Here is a 13,711-nt window from a genome sequence, read left to right on the forward strand (position 1 = left end):
CCCCCTCAGTTCAACTTAATCAGTTGGTAAGATACTGAGGAGTAACTTCATAATTCTATGTTGTTAAGCTACTTAGTGATGCTGAAGGTAGAACTGTGAAAAAAATTCAGCATTGAGAGGATATTTGATGGCATTTGCACAGTTTTATGGCTTTCCTATTTGTATTTACACTTAGTAAAGCAGGAAACGAGATGCCCTCTTGTACTTTTGTAGCTGTAACCTCTTCCATTATATGGTCATATAATACTAGGCAATTGTGTGTACTATTATGCAATTGTTTTTAAAACATATGCTGTTAATCAGGTATGTAATAATTTTGTGCAGTAATTGCATGAATGTAGATGCAGTAACAATCCCATAGGAGAGATTCCATGCAAAGAAGGACAGTGCAATGAATTCTCTTTTGCTTCTGAACTCTGCTGGGTGAGTGTGTGCATTCCTGGTTCTTTGGGCTGGCTCCATCATGGTTGAGAGCAACCAGCAGGCTGCTCAAAAGTGCGTTACTCTATAGAACTGGATGGAACACCTTTGCTTGATTCCAGCAGGAAGCCCCCAGAGTCTCCACATTCCCACCCTCTTTTGTGGTATTGTGTAAATATTTTTATATTTTGAAACAAGTACCTTGTGCTTTCTTTTGTGCTGTTTCATTCTTGCAAAATGCTATTTTGTTATCTATCTCCTGAGTCCTCCTTAGATGGTCCTGTGCCATTGTGTCTAAAAATACTGGAAAAAAGTCGGGCTTGGGCAATAGGTGTTCCGAGACCTCCATTTATCATGCTGATCAATTTTGTCCTGTGAGTTCCTTGTAATCACCCATATGTCAGTTTCCTTATTTCACAGTTTGACTGTAAGATCTTTGGGGCAGGGACATTCTTCTGGGTCAATACACTGTCTAGCACTAAGGGTTCTGGCCCATGATTGGGTCTCTTGGTTCTCTTGCAGCATAAATGGCAACAGGTCTTGGATACAGTACCATAACAGAATGATAACTGGTGAAACTGATGTTTTATGTTGTGTCTTTTAAGTATTTTTTTATGAATCACTTTTAAATTGTACTGCACATAGAAATTTAAAGCACTACAATAGGTCAGTTTAAAAATTGAAATGTTAATTCTCCCTCTCCCACACTCAAATTATGAATACATTATATCTCCAATTTTAATACAAATTCCAAATTAATTAAACCTGAAAATCTTGCTTGTCTTCATTAGTCTCTTCTAGTACCATCCACATGTGCCTAGGGTCTAACTTAAGAGTGATACACAAAGGGTGAGGACAGAGGCCTGCAGAACAAGAGCAGCAAAAAGCATGAGAGCTTCAGAATGTTGTTGTTTAAATATAGTTAAATCCTAATTTTAACAATCCATTTATTTGGTGGGGGGGCGGTTCTAATTGCACTGAAGTGTGGAGAAACAGCAACTTCTGCATACAGTTAATTTGTAACTGGGTTTTAATCAAAACATCATCTTGTGTGTTTCCATAACAGTTTTAATTAATGGTTTTCAAACTTTTGCATTAGGGATAGGGATGTAAAATCCCATTTAATTAGTTTACCAGCTAACCATTTAAACAGGAGGGTGGCCATGGGCAGGGGTGTGGTGCTCCAGCCGATCTGGAGAGCACCTGTCCACAGGCCTCGTGGGTCACCATGGATGAGAGCTGCTCCAGTCATGTTGGAGAACCCCCCTCTTACCCACAGTGGGTCCCACGGAGCTGGAGCAGTCCCATCTGACACAGGCAGGAGATGGTGCTGGCTGCTCCAGCCCCACCAGTGAACCATAAAAACCTCGTCTGTTTAGGGTGAGACTTACCAGTTAACCATTAACATTGCCTAATTGGTGACCCTTTCACACACCAAGCCTCTGAGTGTGGACCCTTCCCCTTATGGGGCTGAGGCCTTAATGTATGCCTATGCCTATGCATTTGGTCCATCACCGCTGACTCGGACTCTCAGTGCTCAGCCTATGGGGCTATAAAAGAGCACGATCTCAGAGCTCTGGCTCCAGCCCAAGCCCAAATGTCTATGCAGCCATTTTTATGCCCACACCCAAGTCAGCTGACCAGGGTCAGCCAGGGGTGTTTTATTCCTGTGTAGACATACCCAGGAAATGGGGGCAGAGAGCTCTGCAGAACCTGAAGAGAATAACAAGGTACTTGTAGGCCCTGTTCATCACTGGAACATGATGTAAAAGGTCCTTGACATAAAAAAGAGCGTTGCCACTCAAAGCCAGAAACTTGCTACTTCCATGCTTGCTGGCGCAGAGTGTTATTAGTTGGTCATTTGTCAGGCTTGTGTTTTAATGTCTTCGCTTGGAAGAATTAATACAGTTTTATGTACAATTTCTGAGCCTATACAAGGGCTTTTAGACATTTTATAATCCTATCAGTGATGTGGTGAAATTACAGTGGTTAGATAGCAATAACCTCCTCTCAGAACAGAATGAGCAGCATCACAGCATCAATTATTTAACTCAAGGCGGCACTTCCTGTTTTCTAATCAGAGAAATAACAGAGGTTCTACAGAGATTATTTATCCCACATTAAGAGAAGAAATGATTAATGGGTCCAGCCTTTGAAATCAATATTTTGAATGCAAAGAAACAGCCTGTCCTATCTGACGCCTCTGGAGTTCTGATCTGGGTTTGATGTCACACTGAAGTAAGTGGTTGCCATGGTGATTTCGGCATATGTCTGTCTATTCCTGCATTTGAATAGTAAGGAGTGTTCTTCGGGAGGAAGTGCCCATCTGTAGTCAGTCTATTGTTTTTGCTGTACCAAACGCCAGTCTTGCTGCAGTCTGCAGAACTGCGTCATAACCCAGCAGCCTCCGCCCCTGTGAATAAAGACTCCCCGTAGAACCAGATTTATCCACCCTGCCATTTTTGCTGTCATTTGATTAGCTGTTTGTGTTTTCTTTGACTGCATTAATGCAGCCTCTCAGGGATTCTGTGATAACAGGGGAAAGGTTTGCTATCTCACAATGCTGGACAGATTTCTCTGGACTCCTGAGGCTTGTTCCTTACTTTCTCCTTTACACAGAGGATGGGCACCCTTCTAATACCAGCTTCTCTGCACATTTTTTCTTCCCGTGTTATGGAACTCAAAGTCCTTGAAAACCTGAGTTTGTTTTAAATTTAAGAAATTCCACAAATTCAGCTAGATGGCTTAAAACAGATCCTTGTGTAAACCAGTCATGACTAATTGCCTAGCATATGTTCAGAGAGCACGAATGGGAATGAGAGCTTGGAACAGTCCACCATGATTATTGAATAGATCTATTTGTTTACTAATTAAGGAATGACACAGTATGACAATGCTGTACAGGAAACGTGTACAACATCAGGGCATTATTAGTAACTGAAATTCATCAGAAAGGTTCCTACAGCTAACTGAAGTGGAGGTTTTTCAGGCTTTTTTCTTATACAGTAGTATCAGATATTGTGGAGTTGTTATCTGGAATATATTATGTGCTTAAAAAGCATTGACCATGGGAAAGGACTGGTTGTAACCAGCTCTCTTCTACTTCTGATTTGTATTTTTCTTAGCTCAGAAAAAGAGTCATTAGAAATAGCTAGAACTTTTCAGTGAAATGACTGAAAGGTTTTTAACATGGTAAGACGGATATTTTCTCCTAACCTCATTCCCAGAAACATCTGAATAATTTTTGCTGATACTTAAACAAAACAAATAAACAGCACCAACAACAACAACAAAGTCTTTACGCAGTTTGAGGCAAATTTTTGGCATAAAAAGCATTGGACACCTTTAACTACATGTGTTTGCTAACATCTCTGCTTTCATACATTGGAGCAGCAGGTAATGATCTGCAGCAGCCTCATATCCAGGCCTAGCCTAGAGAATATTACAAAAGTAACATAATGTAGCCAGGTAGCTAAACTGTAGCCTCGCACAATGAAATGTGCCCCATTCTACCTGCCAGCCACCATTTCTGACTGCTGCTGGTAAATATGCATCAGAGAAGCTGTTTCCGTTTGTCAGTAATGTTAAGGCAGGAATAGACAGAGCGTCCTCCTGACACCCTATGGCCACCCTTTTACTCTAAGGGCTGCTTTTTTTTTTTGGTTCTTTCTTTTTCTTTTTTAAAGAGTGTAAATTTTTTTTTCATTATGGAAGAGTTTATAATATTAAAAGTTACTTTACTCTTAGAATGTTTTGTACTAAACCTGTTTTTACAAAGCATTTTTAATTCTTGTTTGTGTAACTGAGAAATGTGTGTGTTTAGAGAGAGATAAACTTGAAGGCCACCTTAGCATCCAGCTACTCAGAGGAGGGGCCTCAGACTCAGGAGTATCAAGCAACTAAAAAACCTACCCATTGTATTTAGTTACTGAGAAGGGCAGATCAGTGACCCTGAAGTGAGAAACAAGCATTCCCAATGTATGAAAAACAAATCCCATCAAAACCAGAGTGGTACAACTCTCAGAAAAATTGTTAGCAAACTAATGTTAAACAACAATGAAAAAAATCTTCAAATAAGCATATCTTGCAAAGTGACTGATGGCAACATAATGCAGCAAAGCCCATAGATTTGCACAGAAAGGAATACCTATACAAGATGGGGTGTCTTGCCATAAAGCTTTGCATCCATCCTGTCAAGATCTCAAGCACTGTCTGAACTTAGAAAGCCCAGGTCCTCCCGCACATTCAGCCTCAGTGGCAATGAGGTTGATGTGAGCAACAGATTGGTAACTATGACAAAACTGGGAAGGCTGGTGTGTGTGCGTGTTTAAATGAATGTGTATGCTTTTTTCTTTGCATTCTCAATAAATGCAGCATCTTGCCTTTTCCCCGAAAAATGGTGGAGAAAAGCGAAATGGGGGACATAAGCCAAGGCTGTTGACAATAGCTAAAATAACTGCAGTTTTAATCTTGAGTATTGCATATTGATTGGTCTGTACAGGTGTGCATATCCCTGGCCATAGCAAGCCCAGGTCAGGGAGGATGTTTTTAAAGTAAAATCTAAAATGTTTTAAAGTACAGTCTAAAAAAAAGCCCCTTGTAAAAAAGGAAAGTCCATCTTTTAAACAGATCTTCCAGAGGTCTGGGCATAGCCCATGGTCTGACAATGCCTTAGCTGATATTTGCACCATTTCAGGTCTACAGCGCAAATTGGCAAAATATTTACTGGTTTTCAAACTTTCAACCTCACTAAAAAAGTACTGCTGCAGCCTGGCTTTTATGAAAAGCTGTAATAAGGCATTTACTCAACTTAGCTAACTATAGAAATGAAAATTCAAATTTCCCTAAGACAAGGGACCAGGAAGTGTGGAGGCTTTGCTAAATTGGTAGCGAAACATAGCCTGTATCCATGGAAAGAGATGGCTCAGCAAGAAAAGCTGTGTTGGGCCCAAACAAGCAGACAGGCAACAAACTGAAAAAATTGGAAAGCTTGCTGGGAGCCCTGGAAAAAAAAAACTGGAATAGTATGTGAAATTGTAAAACCTAAACTACTGAAGCTGTCATTTTGGAAAGTATATAATAAAGTAAAAAGCTAATTCTGCAGAATTTAATAAAATTAAGCAGTTAAATTTTGTAAAAATGTTTATGGCAAAGTGTTATAATAGGTTTTTGTTTCTTTGCAGCTATTCTAAAGGAAAATGGTCCCTTTCTTGAGATGTGAGGATCTCTCCCACCGTCGAAGGCAACCCCTGGCGCTCATTCTCTATGCCAATCGAGCAAGAGCTTATAACCGGTATCTGTTGCCTCCCGTGTTGACGCAACGCCGTTCAGTGATGCCGGAGTACCTCTCCGGGCGCGAACCTGGTCATTTGTTATGGAGACTCTGGGCTGCCCAGACACCAGTGTCCCCCTCTCAGCTTTACTGATATAGTCCAAAGGACAGGATAACCTCCACGTCTGGTACCAGCTCAGCTGCAGGAGTTGCCGGGACAGTGCCAGAAGCTGACACCGAACCGCCTTCGGACTCCACTCCAGATTTTCTGTCAGGGTTTACTCCCTTAGCCTTTCTCCTTCCCAGGATAACCCACAAGGCAGTGGGGTGTGGAGAATATGGTTAAGGATCCTACTACTTCATACCTCCCTGTCACCACGAGTCACCATAGCTCCCTGTGGAGCCATGACCTCATATCCCCGGGACCCTCCTCCCTACCTTTTGCCGCCCCCAGCTACCATCACCATAGGACCCTCCCCAACCCACTACCCCCATCTGCTGCCATGTCCGCCCTCCTCACTGCACTGGTCCCTCTCCCCCCAGCTGCTCTCAGTGCCCCCAGGTCCACCTTCCCCTATTGCTCTTCAGGCTCTTTTCGTCAGAGACTCCTTTTCCTGATAGTGCTGCCTTGCAGGGCACAGATGGAACACCATACCCTGTTCGGAAATGCTCTGTAGAGCCTCAGGTAAAACACACCCTTACTTTAATAATATGACTATGAATAATTTAATCATGTTCACTAAAAGAATATAAGGGTTTTGTATTGGAATTTAATTTTTCCCAAATATATTAAAGAGCATGTACTACTATCTAAAGAGAATTAAAGCAGAGTAAGAAATATATAAAAAAATACATGCATGCATGATGACTTGCACCCAACATATGGCATAATTTCATTTCATAGGGGATTTTGATAATTCCAGTTATGTACAAAAATTAAAATAAAAATCCACAACAGGGAATAGAGCCTTAGGACAGTTCATTCTGAATGGTTGCCATGTGGCCACCTGAAAAGCTCTGGGCTTCCTGGTTCAACAGATTCATAGATTCTTTAACACAGGTGGCAAAACATCCCCAAAATACTTCTTACAGCACATCTGTTATGAAAACATTCAAGCTTGATTTAAAGATTGCCAGTGATGCAGAAGCTTTTTTTCCACTGCTTAAGTATACTTGCTGATGACAACACAGTCCTTATTTTCAGTTCGAGTTTGTATAATCCTATGGCAGTTTGCCTGACTGGTTACCTCAGTACTATGGACCCTGAATGCCTAGACACTTGAGTCTTCCAGGCAAGCTGAGAGGAAAGCAAAATGTGTTCCCTTGGTACTTTGGTGACGAAAGATCACCTCCATGAAACGTATTGATTTTGTCAAATCAGCAGTCTTGGACAAAACATTATTAGTCTGAATTTTTCTGAAAAGCTTTAGTGGCATTGTGAACTTGGAGACAGGTGTATTCATACTTCCAGGACTATAGGAGTATTGCCAGTTTTTTGTGATTATCATGAGCTTCATGATCCGAGGTGGCTTTGTGTAATCCCAGTTTCTGGAAGATTGTATGAGTAGGTGAGAACATCAGCTTACATAAAAAGTCTAGACCTGGTGGTTGAAGACTTGAAAATATGACTTCGATGTCCTTTAGTTTTTGAATCTTTAGGGTGCAGCCAAGATGTATGATTTTTTTTAAATCTCATTTTTCTGATGCCAGATTCATGATTTTTGAACTCTTGGTGTTGACAATAGAATTAGAGAAAGATAGAGCTGGGTGGGACCTCAGGAGGCCATTTAGTAGTTTCCTCTGCAGACTCAGGACCAAATAAACCCAGGCCATCCATGACAAGTTTATCCAACCTGTTCTTGAAAACCATCAATGAAGGTTGGCAATTTCCTGCAATACCCTTTGTGGGAGCACGAGCACCTGGTGGCCGGGCCTCACTCGCAAGGCAGAATGACCATACACTCCATCTTGGAATGCTATCATACAGCGGCGGGAAGGTCTGAAGTCAGGCCAGGAGAAAGAAATCAGAAAGTTGACAAGTAGTTGGAGAGTCCCCAAAGAGAACATCCTGACAAGCAGATAGTAAGCCCCCAAAGAGAACAGCTGGGGCTAGTAGCTGGAAGCCCCCCAAAGAGAACATCTTGGTTGTACAACATCAGAGGGTCTCAGGGGAGGTTCAGAAAAAGACCAAGGACAGAGGAAATCTTGTAACATGTTCTAACAGGCCGGGAGGATAGAAAGCCCAAATTAGGTAACAAACGCTTTAATTGGCCAGGTATCGAACCCCCAAGTAAGAAACAGTATAAAAGGTGATTTAGCAGGAATAAGGGGGTGGGCTCCTGGACACAAGGCGGAGGCTAGCAACTTCCAGTCCAGACAGCAGACCCCGGCCTGATCACCCGGACGTCACCACCACGAAAGGTCCCAACCAAGCCGTATCTCTGACTTGAAGGGCCGCTGTAACGTAGTTATTGGTGAGATGTGGGAGCATTGGATGTTATTGGTAAGTCACATGTAATTATATATAGTTATATATAACCTAGTATTTAGCTTATGCCAAATAAATAACTATCTATATATATAACAAGTGTTAAGTAATTGTAGTTACAAATAAATGAATAAATCACTATTGGTAAATACCACTAGCTGGTCTAGCTGGGTCTGTATAGAGAATTATTGGGACTTAGAACAGCCACAGGGCATTGTGGTGTTCACAATCGGAGTGTTATTGTTTCTGGTACTCATAATACTGTGGAAACCTAGGTTTTAAAGTGAATACACTGAATCACATATTGCTGCTACACTATATCAGGCTGCTATAAAGGTGGGGTGGTTGGTCCTGGGCCACCCGACTCCCCCCGCTGTATCACACCCCACGCGCACCCACGGGACCCGGAGTAGGTCGGCACATCGTCACCCTTGAAAGATAATTTTAGGTTTATGTGGTGGTGGCAGATATTGCAGCTTCATGCAGTATCTTTTGGGTCCATGGCTTTCAATGTATGATTTATAAATGATTGTGTTCTATTTCATGGGAGAAGGCTATCACATTTCCACCAGAAAATAAAAACAGTTGATGGCAAATAAAGCAAATCAGCCAAGTTGGAAATCCTGTCCCAGTGGGATATCACCTCTTGGAGAAGCTTGCATAAGCACAAGCTCAAACTAGTTCTTCAGAGACCCTCAGACAAAGAAAGGACTTTTGCATAAATAGCCGGAGTCTAAACTGACACAGGACTTCCTTTTTGACTCAGCAAATGGACAAGACAGCCTGGCTAATAGAGGGACATTGTCCTTGCAGAAGGGTTAGAATTATTTGATCCTCTAGAGCAGTGGCTCCCAACCTTTTTACTAGTGCAGATCCCCAGTGACACCCCCAAACTGTTCATGGACACCCCCAAAGCTAATTCTAGCTGCTGTGTACACTTCATTAAATGATATAGGAAACCACAGTATAGATTTCCGGACAGCAATTAATAACATTATTGGAAGATACTTAATTTAAACATAATAATTGACTGAAGGTTTTCAATTTATTTAAAACTTATTTTCTATGATCATTTTATGTACTTTTTTTCCTTGGACCCCGGTTTGGGTACCACTGTTCTAAGGCCAATAAAACTTATGGGTGTCCTCTCATAAGCTTTTTTAGAACGTGTTTATGTTCTTTTCTTGTTTTCAATATATTTTATCTTTAATGTTTTCACCTTCAGAACAAATGAGCTTGCTTAGAAAACACTGTGTGGTAACTTGTAATGGCTAGCAATTATACTTTTCATAGGCTCTGGAGAGAAAGCAAAAGGCAGACGCTGGCTTGTTTAGGCAGCATGACTTGCAGAAAATATCACAAAATAGTCAGGGAACGATGCAGCCTAGACATACCCCTGTCAAAAGGAAAAGAGACATGGGTGTCTGCCCATTAGAGGTGAGAGGCTAAATTTGATATCTTTGGTGGACAATGGAGGGTAAGCACAGGTGCAGGTTGCTCTGAACTTGGTGCTTATTTTCCTTTTCCTTTTCTTTTTTTTCTCTAATAACTTATCTAAATCAGCATTGCTGCGATTAAGCCCCTTTGTACTTGTTATGCCCTTCATGGATGTGCAAAACAGTTCATCACTATCTTATTTATAATGGGCCTTAATATATCTGAAGACTGTTAACAGGTCACCCTGAGTCTTTCTCCGCAAGACTCAGTATACCCAGATTTCTTTCCCTTTTCTCATAGTCCAGATTTTTAAACTTTTACTGCTTTTATTTCTCTTCTCTGGACTTTTTCCAGTCTGTCACGTTTCCTAAAGTGTGGTGTCCAAAATTGGACACACTGCTACAGCTCAGGCCTCATCAGGGCCACGTAGAGCTGGACAACACCACTTCTGTTAATATGCCCCATGATATTATCCTTTTTAGAAATTGCATCACATTGCTGTCTCTTATTAAATTTGTGATCCCCTATTACCTCCAAGCCCTTTTCAGTAATACCAAACTACCTAGCCAGCAATTCACTATTCACCATTTTAGATTTGGATTACTTTGTGGTTATCTTTGTTACTGATTTTCATCTTGTTAATTTAAGACCAATTATCTAATTTGACAAAGAGCTCGATAAATTTTTGCAGGTTAGGTCCATAAATGGCTATTAGCCAGGGGTAAAATATGGTGCCCTGGCCTTCAGTACAGGGTCAGGAGATGGATGGCAGGAGATAAATCACTTGATCATTGTCTTCTGTTCTCCTTCTCTGGGGCACCTGGCATTGGCCACAGTCAGCAGACGGGATACTGGGCTGGATGGACCTTTGGTCTGATCCAGTATGGCCATTCTTATGTTCTTATGATTTTGAGTGCTCATTCTGTCCTCCAGCATGCTTACAACATGGACTACCAGCTTGGTGCCATCCACAAAATTCATAAGTAGACTGTCCTCCATTATCTAAGTCATTGAAAACATTGATTAATACTAGACCAAAGACAGACCCCAGTGGGACCTCACTAGATACACCTTTCCACTTTGACAGTGAGCCATTGCCAATGTTGAGTACAGTTTTTCAAACAGTTGTGAAATCACTTTATAGCAATTCCACCTAGAAGATCTTTGTCTAGTTTGCTCATGAGAACATCATGTAGGACTGTATTAGAAGCCTTATTAAAACCAATGTAGATCATGTCTACCGCTTCTCTTGTTGTCACTAGGCCAGTAACCAGTCAAAGAAGGAAATTAGGTTGGTTTGGTATGATTTGTTCTTGAGATATTCATGCTGGCTATCACTTATAACCTTAATCTGTCTTTACAAATTCATTAATAATTTAGTCCAATATCTTTCTAGGTATCAAAGGTAGGCTGGCTGGCCTTTTAATTCCCAGGTCTTCCTTGTTTCCTGATTTGAAGATGGGGACTGTGTTTTCCCTTCTGTGCTTCTCTAGGACCTCAAACATCCTTTGTGAGTTTTCACAGATAATTGCTAATAGTTACAAAATCATTTCAGCTAGTTCCTTTTTCACTGTGGGGTCCATTTCATTAGGTCCTTCTGACTTAAATATATTCAACTTATTCAGATATTTTAACCTACATTTTTCCCTGTTTTGGTGTTCATTGCTTTCCACTTGTCAGTATTAATTGTGTTAGGTATCTGGCTATAAATTACCTTTTTAGTGATGACTAAAGCAAAATAGACATTTTATATCTCAGCTTTCCTGATGTTGTCCGTTATTCACTTTGTTCCCTGATGAGTAGAGGACCTATACTTCTTTGTATCTTTTTCTTGTTCTTAATTTATGTAAGGAACCTCCCTACATGGATATGATATTAATTTGTACTTATCTCATCAATTTGTCCAATTTTCTATTTTTTGCATGATTCCTTTTTTTAAAAAAAATAAAGAGTTTCTGATGGAGTCATATTGGCCTCTTACTGTTCTTCTTTTATGTCCTTTGTATAGAAGTAGTTTGCTGTTGCACCTTTAACGTGTGTCTTTAAGAGACTTGTTAGCTTTCCTGAACACCTTCATCTTCCTATGGAACCTTACCTACTAGCTTGCTCAACTATTAAAGTCCCCTTTTTTGAAGATATCTTCATTCTGCCTCTCTCACTCCTTTTCCTTACAATCATGAAGTCTGTTATTTTGTGGTCACATTCATCCAAACTGCCTTGAACTTTCAGATTCACACCCAATTGTCCCCTGTTAGTCAAATATCAAATGGCTTTCACTTGGCCACTTCCTTCATCTGCTAAAAGAAAATGTTACCCTCAATATACAGTAGGGTCTCAATATTTGCAAGGCTAAGGTTTGCAAATTCAATTATTTGTGAGTGGCTGCAAGCGGCTGCTTCCCTGGGGCTCTGGGGCATGGAGGACTGGCAGCCACTGCTTCCCTGGGGCTCGGAGCAGGAGCGCCAACAGGCACCTCTTTCCCCAGGGCTCCGGCAAGGAGTGCTAGCAGCTGGGGGCTGCCATATTTGCGAAATTCAACATTCGCGAGGTTTTTCAACATGGAACCCTCGCAAATGTTGAGGTCCTGCTGATTTACAGTAATTTGTGCTGTCATTTTATTTCTTCAATAGACATTTGGATTGTTCAAATCCCCAATACTACCAGGTCTGTGTTTTGTCTGTTTCCATCACTTGTGCTAGAAATGTTCCATCCTCCTCCTCTTGATTTGGTGGCTCATGGAAGATGCTTACCAGGAATCACTGCTAGTTTTTTTTCTTATTTTAATTTCATTAAAAGCTTTTTAACTGGTCAGTCTCTGATGTCCTTCTGGATCTCAGAACAAGTGTTTATATTCTTGATGTATACTGGAAAATCTTCTCCCCCACCTGTCTTTTCTGAACAATGGTACCCCTCAATGCTAGAATTCCAGGCATGGGAGCAACATATTCAAGTTTATGGACTAGTTTTCATATTTATTCCCCCCGTATTGCTATGACACTTAAGTCCCAGAAACAGATTTCCCAACCTTCCAATGCTGGAGGGGTGATCTAACAGTTATGAATAAATAAGAACAGAAAATTAAATGTAGGAGAAGATATAACTTAAACATGACTGTTGCAGGAAGAAAAAAAAATCAGTTTTTATCGTAAAAGCCTCCCCCAGTTGCATGGAATTTAAGCTCTTCAATGGTCCATTATGGGAATGGCTCTCAGCCTTTCCAGGGACTGTACCTCTTTTAGGAGTCTGATTTGTTTTGCACCCCTCAAGTTTCATCTCACTTCCTGATACACTATGCACCAGTGGAGTCTCATGAGCAGTAAACAAGGCATCCTGAGAAGCAAATGTGCTTTTGCAACACAGATATTCCCAGTAGGGGTACACTTAGGTGGTTTTATAATGAAATATTGAGAAATTTCAATTCTGTGGGAAAGAAGAGTTTTTGGTTTTACCTCCTTATTCAATAACTTTTTTTTCAAACTTGAAGAATATTGTAGCAATGAAATTATTTTTTCTGGCACCTCTACATATGATGTAAGGAGGAAGTCTGAAACTGAAAAGTCCTTGGGAACTGCAAGGGAGGTTACTTAGACTAGATGGGAAATAACTGAAGGAAAGTCTAAGTACAGCTACCTAGCCTTGCCACAGAATTCTTTGCTTGTTTTCTGTTTCTTTCACTCTTTCATGAAAGTGCAAAGTTTTTATTTTCAACATCTTTCTCTGAAACCAATGGGCTACACTACCTGCATTAGTAGCCCAAAGACTGTTTCATGTTTGGATGGAACTAGTTGGAATGTCTTCCTCAAAGAATGAGACAGATTATTTATTACTATTCCCAGGATTTTCATAGATCAAGAGATTTACTGAACTGGACCATGCCTCAGGGACACATTTTGTCATTGTTTATCTACCCCGAAACGGTCTAAACTAATGACCGTTTAGTTTTTTTTCAAGCTATAATTGCCTTTTATTGGATATGATGCTAGATTGTTGGAGCCACAAAAACTGATTGATACACAGTCTGGTGAGCTTTTATGAGTACAACTGAAAGGAGAGTCATTCATACTGAATGATAGTAGGGACTAGGGTTGCCTATT

This window comes from Carettochelys insculpta, chromosome 1 (assembly GCF_033958435.1).
Source record: "Carettochelys insculpta isolate YL-2023 chromosome 1, ASM3395843v1, whole genome shotgun sequence".
In the NCBI taxonomy this organism is placed as follows: Eukaryota; Metazoa; Chordata; order Testudines; family Carettochelyidae; genus Carettochelys; species Carettochelys insculpta.